Genomic DNA, 14,800 nt, shown 5'->3' on the forward strand with positions numbered 1-14,800 from the left:
TGGCGAGATCGTAAGTATCTGGACTCTCGAATAACTTCAAGGTTTTTATTTTTCGCCACATAATGTCTTTCTAATGCCGCATACAACCCTGCAGTCCGCCTAAGGATGATCTTCCCGTTTCAACGAGTGGGTCCTTAGGTGCGTCGGATATGGATTCTCTTCCGATTGCCTCCAACCCCCGTGACGCGGACGATGCCGAGGTGGGATCCCAGGAAGGGGCCCACCAGGAGGAGAGGGCCTCAGAGGTGTCGCAGGACAACCTCCCGGACTTTGCACCGGACTCGGCCCAGGAACCCACAGTGGCTCCGGAGTCCGGCGGGCGACCCCTTCGTAAGAAGGGCAAGACCGTGACGCCGGCAGCCTCCGTCCAACCGGAGGCGCCGGATAATTTGCTGGAGGCGCTCAACGGCGCCTCCATCAAAGAGGAACACCGCACTGTTATGAGTGCGGTGATTCAGAAGGTGCAGCTCGCCAAGAGCGGGCTGACCGAAGCCTGCAGCAGCCTTCTAACAGGCTTTGAGGTAAGAATTTCAATATGAATAAAATGGTACCGCATAGACAGTAGCCCCTGATGCTCGGTTCGGTGTTCGGAAAGAAAAGCCGGACGGAGGATCTAAAAAGATATACGCAGGAGTCATAATAAATATGTCAATATGGGATTGCAGGCTGCGCTGCTGACCTCTGCCGCACTGACTGTAGAGGTCAATACTTTGAAGGAAAACCTCGAGTGGTCCGAGAACGAGCTCGGCCATGCCAAGAAGCAGCTCGAGGACAAGGAAGGTGAGTAACACCTGAGTAAAATTGTACCTTACAGAAAAGGATTTTGGTTGCAAAAAGAATGACAAGGATAACGTGGGTATTGCAGGGGCCACTAACAATGTGGCGACCCTGAAAGAGGCGGTGGTCGCGGCCAAACGTAATGCGGCGCGGAGCGCACCGAGCGAGAGAAGCAGGAGGCGCGGGTGGCGGAGGTACAACAAGAGCTCCAGGATCTCGTGAAAAAACATGAGAGCCTAGAGCGTGACTCGAAGACTCGAGAGTCTGAGCTTGCAACGGCTCTTGAGAGTGCCAAAGCCGCTAAGGCCGAAGCCTACAAGGCCCTCCAGGAGATTGAGGCGGTGAAGAAAATAGCAGCGGGTAAGGCATTTTTCATGCAAAGTAAGCATGTGAGTGTTAATTACCTGTTGCTTACCCGAATTCAGAGCTCTCCAGGAGCGTTCGGAGATCTTCCTCGCAGCGTGTCCGATGCTACCGCATTCTACTAGGCCGAGGAGGGGAGCTCGACGGAGAAGGTCTTCTGGTCTCAGTATGCTGAGGCCGGACATCCATGCCCCTTAGAGACCAGCTGAAGCAGCTGGTCGAGCTCCACAAGGCGGCCGAACAGGCCATGAAGGGCCTCATAGTTCGGCTGTGGCCTAAGGAGGCCATGCCTGGGAGCTACTTCGGCCTGGTGCGGCGGCTGGTGGATGCGTGCCCGTGGGTTGAAGTCATCAAGCACTCCGCCTGTATTGAGGGTGCCCGTCGGGCCCGCGCAAAGGTGCACTGGGGCAAGATGGATGCCCAGAAGCTTGTGACGGACCCGCCACCAGAGGGCAAGGAGCATCGCACGCCCGAGATGTATTATAAGAGTGTGCTGAAGGGCGCCCGCACCATTGCGGGGGAGTGCTCCAAAGATGTAACTTTTGAGTAGACTCGCATTTTGTTATCCTGTGCGCTGAAAACTTAGTTCATATGCGCTGAGCAACACTTGCTAATTTAAAATATTACCTTCTATGCGGCTGTTTATCAAATCTGAGAGATGGAAAGTCGTCGGCTTCAGCCCCCATGCCACGAGTGCTGGGGTGTTCGGGATAAACTTTGAGCACTCTTGTTCCCATTTTTGGGTCCATCTAGGGAGGCGCTCAACACAGCGAACAAGGCAACCGGACTTATAATGCTTGAACACTCTCACTTAGCCATAGAATTCTATAATTTTAAATTTCGGCGAAGCCCCTAGTCTTTGGAAGGCCGAATTTGGGGCGCTATCCACGCCTGGGCCGGACAAGGTCCGGCTCCTCGCTCTAAGCGGCATAAGTCTTTAGGGACTCGCAAAAACCTCTCGAACAGCGACCGGCTCTCGCCTCATCATGACGGTCAGTTTTAGCTTTCTCCACTGAGGCGTTAACCCAGCTCAACTGGGGCGCAATCGCAGTGGTTCTCCCAGTGCTACCTTAGCCGATACAATGGAACGTAAGGTACCAAAACATGGGAGCCGGGCAAACCCAACTATTGACCCAAGACATGATTCGGAGCCGATGCATATAATGCTATAAGTTCGGGGTGCCGCACTTGTGAAAGTGGTCGAACTTATCACACCATGATGCGGGAAACATAAGCCCCTGGTGTGTTTTAACCGTACCAAAGTGTACGGATGCGACATGTCGTAAATGAACATGTGTATGAAAAAGGAAATGCAATTATAAGCCAAAAGGTGCTACATTGTTTTATTCAATAAGTGCTGCTATGAATGCAGAACGATACAAATAGTGCGATAAGCAAGGGATGGGACTGTTAAACATGTCCCCCTCCAGGGGTAGGCTGCGGATTGGTGTATAAAAATACTCGTAATGGAGACCACCTGTATATTCGTCGTAGCCTTTATCCTTCCCTGGCTATTGCATCGTGAGTTCGGCAGGTCTGCTGCCGGACAGGGCCTCTGACGAACGGAGTCCCGTGGGTAAAAAATAAAAGGTAAAAAGAAAAATAAAAAAAAGAACGACACACTTGAGAGCCCCTGGTGTGGTTGAGCCGCAGTCTGGGCTTATCGTGGTCGTGCCCCTCTCCCCATGCCCATGGTATCTTCAGAGCGTAATGGTGTACGCGAAGGACCTACTTTGACATTTTGCAGGGGCTGGGGTTGGGGCCGCACTGCTACGCGTGCTCGGGGCGTGCCAGGTGGTCTTGTTGTAGGTTACTCCGGGCGCGCTTAGCTATGTCCGGCCGCTTAACGGCCGGACTCGAGAATTGCCTTAAGAGGCTGCATTGTACTTCTGCCGCGAGAGCCGCTGTGTGTTCCTCCGTTCGGAGAGAACGTTCAGTGTTTCCATTGACCGTGATGACTCCTTGAGGGCCTGGCATCTTGAGCTTGAGGTATGCGTAGTGCGGCACCGCGTTGAACTTTGCAAACGCGGTACGTCCGAGCAAGGCATGATAGCCGCTGCAGAACGGGACTATGTCAAAGATTAACTCCTCGCTTTGGAAGTTATCCGGGGATCCGAAGACCACTTCTAGTGTAACTAAGCCTGTACAATTGGCTTCTACACCTGGTATGACACCTTTAAAGGTCGTCTTGGTAGGTTTAATCCTTGATGGGTCTATGCCCATTTTGCACACTGTATCCTGATAGAGCAGGTTCAGGCTGCTGCCGCCGTCCATCAGGACTCTGGTGAGGTGAAATCCATCGACGATTGGGTCTAAGACCAATGCGGCGAATCCGCCGTGGCGAATGCTGGTGGAGTGGTCCCTTCGGTCAAAAGTGAACGGGCAGGAGGACCATGGATTGAATTTCGGGGCGGCTGGCTCCATCGCATATACGTCCCTGAGTGCACGCTTCTGCTCCCTTTTAGGTATGTGCGTTGCGTATATCATGTTCACCATTCGCACCTGTGGGGGGAAACCCTTCTGTCCTCTATTGTTCGGCGGTCGGGTCTCTTCCTCGTTGTCGCTATGCAGCCCCTTGTCATTGTTTTCGGCAATTAACTTGCCCGCCTGCTTGAATACCCAACAGTCCCTATTGGTGTGGTTAGCTGGCTTTTCGGGGGTGCCGTGTATCTGGCACAAGCGGTCGAGTATTCGGTCCAAATTGGACGGACCCGGAGCAGTTCTTTTGAATGGCTTTTTCCGCTGACCGGGTTTAGAGCCTCTGAATCCGGCATTGACTGCCGTATCCTCACTATTGTCGCTGTTGATGCGGCGCTTGTTTTTGTGACGGCGCGACCTGCCATTTCGGTCCTTGAGATCCGGACTGCCAGAATTTTTGCTGAGGTTGTTGCTACGTGCTAGCCAGCTATCCTCACCCGCACAGAAGCGGGTCTTGAGTGATGTGTGGGCTGCCATGGATTTCGGCTTTTCCTGTCCCAGGTGCCGGGCAAGCCACTCGTCGCGGATGTTATGCTTGAAGGCCGCGAGGGCCTCCGCATCCGGACAGTCGACAATTTGGTTTTTCTTGGTTAAGAACCGTGTCCAGAATTGTCTGGTCGATTCGTCTGGCTGTTGAATTATGTGGCTTAGGTCGTCAGCGTCTGGTGGTTGCACATACGTGCCTTGGAAGTTATCGAGGAATGCGGCTTCCAGGTCTTCCCAACTCCCAATTGACTCTACTGGCAAGCTGTTAAGCCAATGCCGGGCTGGTCCTTTAAGCTTGAGGGGGAGATATTTGATGGCGTGAAGATCGTCACCGCGGGCCATGTGGATGTGAAGAAGGTAGTCTTCGATCCAAACCGTGGGGTCTGTTGTGCCATCATAAGATTCGATATTCACGGGTTTAAACCTTCGGGGATTTGATGATCCATTACTTCATCTATGAAGCATAGTGGGTGTGCGGCACCTCTGTACTGGGCGATATCACGACGGAGCTCAGAAGAACTTTGTCTGTTTTGTTCGACCCGGCCGGACTTACTGTGTCCGGTGCGACGGCTGTCGTAACGTACCGTGGGGCGCCCACGCGATCCATAGATGGATCTTGATTGTCTTTCCTTATCCTCCAATATATCTCGCAAGTCCGAAGCGTTCCCCTGTGGCCTTGTGCTTTTCGAGCGATGCCGGGGTACGGGTCTAGTGAAGGGCCTAGAGGCCTCTCTGTCGCGACCACGGGGTGGTCGGTCAGCCGTATTGTCTCCTGGTGATGCGGGTTCATATGCTTGATCCTCTAATTGGGGGAGCAACTTGCGTTTAGGGTAGCTTTTGGAGGGGCGTTCGAGCTCATGCTCTTCGGCCGCGAGGACTTCAGTCCATCTGTCGGCTAGCAGATCTTGATCAGCTCTCAGCTGTTGCTGCTTTTTCTTGAGGTTGTTCGCCGTGGCCATAAGCCTGCGTTTAAAACGCTCTTGTTCGACGAGATCCTCAGGCACGATGAATTCATCGTCGTCGAGGCTTGCCTCGTCTCCGGAGGGAGGCATATAATCCTCTACCTCTTCTTCTGCCGCTCTCTCATGAGGGCTGGCGTCTCCGTCCTCCTGCGCTGCATCTTGCTGGAGTGGGTTATCTTCGGCACTGTCCGGTGTATTATTATCTCCGGTGCCGGAGTCTTCATTCTTGCTGTGGCGGGATTTAGAGCGGCGCCGCTGACGCCGGCTCTTTGGCTGCTTCTTGGAGGGGTCATCCTCCGCTGTTTCTTCGCCATTCCCATCCTTTGGGATATCCACCATGTATATGTCATATGATGAGGTGGCTTTCTAGTGCCCAGTAGGCGCTGGTTCTTGGTTGTCTCCGGCATCTTCGTCCATACCGTCGATGTCTTCGGAGTCGTAGTCTAGCATGTCAGTTAGATCGTCGACAGCGGCTACCAAGTGGGTGGTGGGTGGGCTTTGAATTTCTTCGTCGTCCGCATCCCAACCGTCCTGACCGCAGTCCGGCCACTCCTGATAACGAGAGATACTTTAGCGAACTCAAGATGTCGCCAAAAGGTGAGTGTTGAAAGATGTCCGCTGCGGTGAACTCCATGATCGGTGCCCAATCGGATTCGATCGGAGGGGGCGCGGGAGGTTCGGAGTCCGGCAAGGAGTCCGGCACCTCGGAGTCACGAGCTTCATGAGGGACAAGGTCATTGTTCGGCTCTATCACCGTAGAGGTTGCAGCTCCCGAGGCGGTGTCTAGCCATCCGTCCTCGATCTGCGCAGCCAGCTCCAAATTGAAGATCGGAGCGGGTTCGAGTGTGGCCTCCAGGGTACTGTCCGGCTGCAGAGCTAAATCATGCTCGTCGTGACAGTGTGGCACGCTCGGCTGTGGCTCGAATCCATCGAGGATCAAGTCCCCGCGGATGTCAGCCGTGAAGTTCAAACTTCCAAATCTGACCTGACGGCCAGGGGCGTAGCTTTCGATCTGCTCCAGATGGCCAAGCGAATTGGCTCGCAGTGCAAAGCCGCTGAATACGAAGATCTGTCCGGGAAGAAAGGTCTCACCCTGGACTGCGTCGTTGATGATGGTCGAAGAAGCCATTGAGCCTATCGGTGACGACACAGAGGAACTCTCAATGAAAGCACCAATGTCGGTGTCAAAACCGGCAGATCTTGGGTAGGGGGTCCCGAACTGTGCTTCTAGGCGGATGGTAACAGGAGACAAGGGACACGATGTTTTACCCAGGTTCGGGCCCTCTTGATGGAGGTAAAACCCTACGTCCTGCTTGATTAATATTGATGATGTTTGTTACAAGAGTGGATCTACCACGAGATCAAGGAGGCTAAACCCTAGAAGCTAGCCTATGGTATGATTGTTGTTCGTCCTATGGACTAAAGCCATCCGGTTTATGTAGACACCGGAGAGGGCTAGGGTTACACAGAATCGGTTACAATGGTAGGAGATCTACATATCCGTATCGCCAAGCTTGCCTTCCACGCCAAGGAAAGTCCCATCCGGACACGGGACGAAGTCTTCAATCTTGTATCTTCATAGTCTTGGAGTCCGGCCAATGATGATAGTTCGGCTATCCGGACACCCCCTAGTCCGGAACTCCCTCAGGGTTTTCATTACAGGTTCAATGGGCTCACTCAGGAGACACTCGAGACACCACAGCCCTCCGCAGGCTAACTCGAGGCCCACGCGGGTCGAAGGTGAACAAGCCAGCCAGCTCGTCGCAAAGTCAGCCGCTTGGCGCAGGCGTACGGGTGATATTGCATCTACTAATACGTTGAATGCAAGTTTTTACATGAGGGCTCCCCCTCCCAAAATGCTCTTACAACCTTCAGGGCAAGGCCCGAACTCTATCTGCGCAGGGTAAGGAAGCAGGGACAACACACGGTCAGTCGGATAAATCCCCCAATGCATCCTCAGGGGCACCTCCTGAATCGTCGCTGGAGTCACTGGCCTCGCCGTTGCTCTCCGCGTCACCATCAACAGCGTCAGGGCCGTTCACCACGTCGCCTTCATCAGCAGCCACGACCACGTCGTCGTTATCAGAAGTGAAGGCCCTGACAAGGGCATCCACGTTGTCTTCCACCCAGCGTGCCAGGTCGCCCCGGACGGCCTGGGGTACTGGGGCGATGACGACGTCAAAGTCAAAGTTGGGGTCCATGTTCCGAAGGTGGCTGAAGACACGAGAAAAGGCACGCCCGAGCAGGGCGCGGCTCCTCTCCTCCACCAGCCTGTTGGCTCCGACCGACCGCGCCTCCAGCTGCGTCACCACATCGGTGAAGAACTGAAGATTGCTAGCATAGTTGACTGTGTGGGGCTCGTCAACGGCCGCCTCGCAGATGTTACCCAAGGCTGTGTTGGCTCTCTCCCAGAGAGTGGTGAGCATGGGGCTGTGCTCGTGCTCCAGGATCCGCCGCTGGCGTATCTCGTCCTTGTTCTGCCGCGCAGCAGCCTCAGCTTCGTCCACCCGCTGGCGTAGAAGAAGCGCCTCGGTGCGGGAGGTAGTGAGCTCCTCCTGCGCCACGCCAAGGGCGGCCTGGGAAGCATCGGCCCGCCACGTCACTTCCTCCAGCTTGGCCCTCAGGGCGGCGGTCCTGCCTTCAGCCTCGACCCGGATCAACCCCAGCCTCTCCTCGAACTCGCGCTCGAGGTTCAAGCGGGCCGTCGCCACCCCGCGTTCAACCTCTTCCAGGACTCGGGCCTCGCGCGCGGCGACGTCATCCTCCGTATGCATCAACAAACGCTCTCTCATCTCCAGACGCTCAAGATCGCGTGCGTGCTCAGCAGCTTCCAGCGTTAGTGCCTCCTCATGCCTTAAGAGCTCTGCCTGGTCGACCGAAGCCACCTTCATCGATGCAAGGGCTGTCTCACGCAGCTCCACCTGCTGCTCCAGGGAGTGGCACCAGGCCTGGAGTTCCCGCGCCTGCTCCTCCATCGCCTCACGCCGCCGGTCAGCCTCTCGGTCCTCCTCGATGGCCCGGGAACGGGCCTCCTGAGAGGCCGCCAGCAACGCCTCGGCCTCCTCATTGTCGAGGTCACGCTGGTGGCGCGCAAGGGCAACAGCCGCCTGCAGCTTGCGCCTCTATTCAGCCAGGCTTTAGGACCTTGAAGTATGTCTAGAGGGGGGGGTGATTAGACTACTTGACCAATTAAAAACTTAACCTTTTCCCAATTTTAGAGTTTGCAGATTTTAGCAATCTTTGGACAAGTCAAGCAATCATCACACAAAACAAGCAAGCATGCAAAGAGTATATAGGCAGCGGAAATTAAGGCATGCAACTTGCAAGAAAGTAAAGGGAAGGGTTTGGAGGATTCAAACGTAGTTGGAGACACGGATGTTTTTGGCATGGTTCCGATAGGTGGTGCTATCGTACATCCACGTTGATGGAGACTTCAACCCACGAAGGGTAACAGTTGCGCGAGTCCATGGAGGGTTCCACCCAAGAAAGGTCCACGAAGAAGCAACCTTGTCTATCCCACCATGTCCGTCGCCCACGAAGGACTTGCCTCACTAGCGGTAGATCTTCACGAAGTAGGCGATCTCCTTGCCCTTACAAACTCCTTGGTTCAACATCACAATCTTTGTCGGAGGCTCCCAAGTGACACCTAGCCAATCTAGGAGACACCACTCTCCAAGAAGTAACAAATGGTGCGTTGATGATGAACTCCTTGCTCTTGTAAGTGGTTCTCTCTCAGAACTGATAAGTTGGAAGTGTAGGTTTGTTCTGATGGCTCTCTCACTAACGTAGAGGAGGTGGAGGGGTATATATAGCCTCCACACAAAATCTAACCGTTACACACAATTTACCAATCTCGGTGGGACCGAATCAACAAACTCGGTCAGACCGATTTAGTAAACCTAGTGACCGTTAGGATTTTCGGTGGGACCGAAATGCAACTCGGTAGGACCGATATGGTTAGGGTTAGGGCATAACGTAATACCGGTGAGACCGATTACACAAACTCGGTGAGACCGATTTTGGTAATTAGCTAACCAGAAAGTTGGTCAGGTAAACTCGGTGGGACCGATTTGCTATTTTTGGTGAGACCAAAATGTTACAAAAGGGAAACAGAGAGTTTACATTGCAATCTCGATGGGACCGATCGCTCACTTCGGTTAGACCAAAACGTTACGAAGGGAAACAGAGAGATTACAATCCCATCTCGGTGAGACCAAGATCCCTATCAGTGAGACCGATTTGCCTAGGGTTTGTGGCAGTGGCTATGACATTTGAACTCGGTGGCGCCGGATAGAAAGAATCGGTGTGACCGATTTTGGCTTTAGGTTTAGGTCATATGTGGATGTGAGAAAGTAGTTGAGGGTTTTGGAGCATATCACTAAGCACATGAAGCAAGAGGCTCATTAAGCAACACCTCATCCCTCCTTGATAGTATTGGCTTTTCCTATAGACTCAATGTGATAATGGATCACTGAAATATAAAATGAAGAGTCTTGAGCTTTCGAGCTTGAGCCAATCTTTTGTCCTTGATATTTTGAGGGATCCACTTTCATCATCCATGCCATGCCATTCTTGAGCTTCCTGAAATAATAGTCTTGGAATAGCATTAGCTCAATGAGCTATATGTTGTTATGAATTACCAAAACCACCTAGGGATAGTTGCACTTTCACAGGTGCAGGCCCTCAGCCTCAAGGTGCGCATCTTCATCAGCATGCTCTTCACCGAGCCGGCTCACCTCGTCCGCCGCCCTCTAGAGAAACCCTTGGCGAAGAACGCGGCGCCTCCGGGCGCGCTCGAGCACGTCTTCCACGCCGTCATCCGCCCCAAGTAAGCGCGAGGGGCCACGAATCAGCACTCCCCCTCTGGGCAGGGGGCTGGGGGCTGGCGCCCTCACGATGGCCGGGCGCGCCTCGCCAGAAGCCCGACCAGGAGCCAGCCCATCCCAAAATTAAGAGCACAGGGACGACCGCAGCCAATCGCCATCCACGACCAGATGCGAAGCCCAAGGTAGGCTGGCTATACCCCGAGAAGGCTCGCGAAGGAGGGTCACAAGGCGCGCAGAGCTGCGATGCACCACAGGATGGCTCACCTCTCCGGCCGGCCTCACCACGAGGGCTCTGCTTGAGCTCGAAACGCTCGAAGATGGTGGAGGAGGCGGAGCCTGGGGGGATGGCTCCTCAGCCATCTCCGAGAGCTCGGCAGGAAGGGCCCTGCAGAGCAAGGATCAGCCAAAGCAACGGGAGGATCAGGAGCTAGGAAAGGGGAAGGCTTACTCATCAATGGCGAAATACTTCCTGCGCTTCAATAGGCGGCAAGGGTAATCGTCACCCAAGGCCTCCCTTCTCTTTCGGAGAGCCTCAAAGTCCACGCGGAAGCGGCCCAGGAGTTGAGCGCAGGGGTCGGCCTGCAACGAGGAAGAGGCGTCAAGGTGCCCAGCATCAGGGGTGTCGTCCTGATGCACGCCGCCAGTCGCCTCGCCAAGAAGGGTATCTGGGGCCCTAGGGGCCTCAACCACGGGCGCCGCGGGAAGCGGCTCAACGCCTTCAGCCGCAGCAGTATGGGCCTCATGAGCTGCCCCCTCAGGAGTGCCGCCTGGTGTTGTCACCCCGGTGGGGGCCCCCTCAGCCTCCAGCGGTCCATGCCTCCCTGCTCTGCCACTCGAGGAAGGACCGCCGTGGGCGACTAGGAGGGCGATCACCACCACTGGGTTCTCGCGAGGCCCCGTGAGGCCAGCGGGGCGCAACCCCCATTCGTCGAATCCGGGCATCTGATTCACAAAGTCGCCCCTGTTTGAGCAAAGGTACAGCAAAGCCCCCCCCCCCCCTTGTCGGACGCTGCCAGGGGAAGGGTCCCCTGTCAAGACCAAGAGCACCTTCCTCAGCGCTTCGGGCGTCAGGTCCTCCTCCTGGAGCCTCATGCGATCTTCACGCCCGCTGAAGGCCCACATCCGGCGGGAGTGGCGCTGGAGAGGAGCAATGCGGTGTAGCAGGAACTCCTTCACCGCCCTGGGCGCCATCACGCCGAGCGCCCTCAAGAGCATGAAGCGATGCCAGACAAAGATGAGCCGGGGGCTCATGAGCGTCTCCTGGCCCTAGCTTGAATTGGGGACAGCGGGCGACATTGGCTCCAAAAGCAGGGGGCTGGGCACACCTACATCCACGTATAGCCACCGCTCGCGGAACCCAGGCGCGGACGGAGGAAGGCTGAAATCAATCCCTGAGGACGCTGTTTCTGGTGCGACAATGAAGCTCACGCACCCCGAGCATTGGGTGGGATCGACCGAAGGAGGGATGCCCATCAGTGGTGGTGATCGCCCTCCCAGTCGCCCAGGGCAACTATCCCTAGGTGGTTTTGGTAATTCCTAACAACATATAGCTCATTGAGCTAACATCATTCCAAGATGAATATTTTAGGAAAAGCTCAATGAATGGCATGGCATGGATGAGAAAAGTGGATCCCTCAAAATACTAAGGATAAAAGGATTGGCTCAAGCTCAAAAGCTCAAGACTCTACATTTTATATTTTAGTGATCCAAGATCACATTGAGTATATAGGAAAAGCCAATACTATCAAGGAGGGATGAGGTGTTGCTTAATGAGTTTCTTTCTCTACAGTGCTTAGTGATATGCTCCAAAACCCTCAACTACTTTCTCATATCCACATATGACCTAAACCAAAAGTCAAACTCGGCCCCATCGATTCTTTCTATCCGGCGCCACCGAGTTCAGATGTCATAGCCACTGCCACAAACCCTAGGCAAATCGGTCTTACCGATAGGGATCTCGGTCTCACCGAGATGGGGTTGTAATCTCTCTGTTTCCCTTCGTAACGTTTCGGTACCACCGAAATGAGCGATCGGTCCCACCGAGATTTCAATGTACACTCCCTGTTTCCTTTTCGTAACATTTCGGTCTCACCGAAATGAGCGAACCGGTCTGATCGAGTTTACCTGACCAACTCTCTGGTTAGCTTATTACCAAAATTGGTCTCACCGATTTTGTGTAATTGGTCTCACCGAGATTACGTTATGCCCTAACCCTAATCACATTGGTCCTACCGAGTTGCATGTCGGTCCCATCGAAAATACTAACAGTCACTAGATTTGCTAAATCGGTCTGACCGAGTTTACCAATTCGGTCCCATCGAGTTTGGCAAGTTGTGTGTAACGGTTAGATTTTGTGTGGAGGCTATATATACCCCTCCACCTCCTCTTCATTCGTGGAGAGAGCCATCAGAACAAACCTACACTTCCAACTTGCTGTTTCTGAGAAGGAACCACCTACTCATGTGTTGATGCCAAGATATTCCATTCCTACCATATGAATCTTGATCTCTAGCCTTCCCCAAGTTGCTTTACACTCAAATCTTCTTTCCACCAAATCCAAATCCTATGAGAGAGAGTTGAGTGTTGGGGAGACTATCATTTGAATCACAAGAGCAAGGAGTTCATCATCAACACACCATTTGTTACTTCTTGGAGATTGGTGTCTCCTAGATTGGCTAGGTGTCACTTGGGAGCCTCCGACAAGATTGTGGAGTTGAACCAAGGAGTTTGTAAGGGCAAGGAGATCGCCTACTTCATGAAGATCTACCGCTAGTGAGGCAAGTCCTTTGTGGGCGACAGCCATGGTGGGATAGACAAGGTTGCTTCTTCGTGGACCCTTCATGGGTGGAGCCCTCCGTTGTCTCGCGCAACCGTTACCCTTCGTGGGTTGAAGTCTCCATCAACATGGATGTACGATAGCACCACCTATCGGAACCACGGCTCAAAAATAACCGTGTCTCCAAATTGCGTTTGAATCCTCCAAACCCTTCCCTTTACATTCTTGCAAGTTGCATGCTTTACTTTATGCTGCTCATATACTCTTTGCATGCTTGCTTGAATTGTGTTAAGATTGCTTGACTTGTGCTAAGATAGCTAAAATATGCCAAAGACTAAAATTGGAAAAAGGATAAGTTTTTATTTGGTCAAGTAGTCTAATCACCCCCCCTCTAGACATACTTTCGATCCTACATCAGGAGTGCGTTATGAGGGATCACCCTCGGCACTCGATAATAGCTCTGCAGAGTCGAGCAACAAAAGGGGCGTGATGTGATGTGAGGTGTCAGGCTCTGTTTGTTGATCACGTCGATCGAGGCATTGATGATGAAGCAGGGCAACAAGGACAAGTGGGGGTCACTGAGGGATCACTAGCCAACCTATACTAAGCAGTTTAGGATAGGCAGGTAGGTAACAATAAGCAGGTACAAAAGCAGGCTATGCATCAGAATAGGAGCAATCAATTACAGTAGCAAAAACTAATGCAAGCATGAGAGAATAGAATGGGCAATATCGGGATGATCAAAGGGGGGCTTGCCTGGTTGTTCAGGCGAGAAGGAGGGGTCGTCGTCGACGTAGTCAATCACAGCAGCATCGGCAGCCGTCACGGGGTCTACCGAAGAGAAGAGGGGGGGAGGAGAAAACAGTAAATACATAGCAAGCAAGAGCATAACAGGACAACATGCAGAGCTAGACGTGTTCTAACGTGGTGCTACACGATACCGGTGAAGGGGGAAGTCAACCTGGAATGTTTTCCCAGTTCCGGACCTATATCAGACAAGTGACCGGAGGGGGAAAATTCCATGTTCAGATAGTTAGAGACATCTAACAGGTATACAGACCGCGTGTTCGGATTCGTCTCGTCGTTCTGAGCAACTTTCATGTAGAAACCATTTTCATCTGAGTTAGGGATTATTTTATTATCAAAGTTTTATTAATATTCTAAATTTCTGGATTTATTATTAAATCGAAATTAAATAGTGAGATACTTTTTATACACAACTTTAGCTAGACCTTTAGAATGATAGGTGGGGTCTAGTGGCTGAGTCAGCATACATAGTCAGCAAGTCAACAGTCAAAAGTTGACCTGGTCAAAGTGTGAATAGTGGCTGTGGGGCCTACATGTCATAACCTCAACTTTTAACTAGAGTTTAAATTAAACCTGTTACAAATCCGAGGGCCTACATGTCATCCACAGTAACTAATTTGATAATTAGGGTTAATTAACAGGATTTAGTTACTTACCTATTATTTTATTTCTACATTTTTTTCTTCTAAAACAGGGGGCTGGGCCCCATCTGTCATTGGCTCGTAGGCCAAACGGGATGGGAGGACAACGGGCGCACGCGCCGGTCCCTGACCGGGCACTGGCTCAGGCCAACCTCGATCGTCGGTGGGTGAAGGCCAAGACGGGCACGAGGAAGGGGGCGACCAGGGGGGCAAAGTGGCGAGCAGCAGTGAGGCGGGGTAGAGCGGCAGCGACGAGCGGCTGTGAGCGAATGGCGGCAGCAGCAATAGGAAGCAGCGGCGGCGGCAGGTGCAGGCGAGATATGCGCATGACGGGGCGTGTGCACGGACGACATGGGTCGCTGTCAGGTGCGGCCATGCGAGGCAGGGCCGCGACCAAGTGTGGGCGAGCGCATACGGGCGGCGATGTCTACGGCGGGGAATTCAGAAGGGGAGGCGGGGTTTGCTCACCCCCGTTGCAGGGCAGGGGGATCGGCGAGGCTCGATGCAGGCCTTCGATGGAGAGGCGAGGCGGGGTCGAGGAGGCGGTCTGGCGGGGTCCGACGACAGCGCGAGGTGACGATGGTGTCGATGGTGTCGAGCCACGAGGGAGAGGGGACGGGGCCGCGGGGAGGAGGCCGGGAGGGGCGGCGCTTGGTGATCCGATGATGGGAGAGGTGATGCGGC

This window comes from Triticum dicoccoides, chromosome 3B (genome assembly GCF_002162155.2).
Source record: "Triticum dicoccoides isolate Atlit2015 ecotype Zavitan chromosome 3B, WEW_v2.0, whole genome shotgun sequence".
NCBI classification, from domain to species: Eukaryota; Viridiplantae; Streptophyta; class Magnoliopsida; order Poales; family Poaceae; genus Triticum; species Triticum dicoccoides.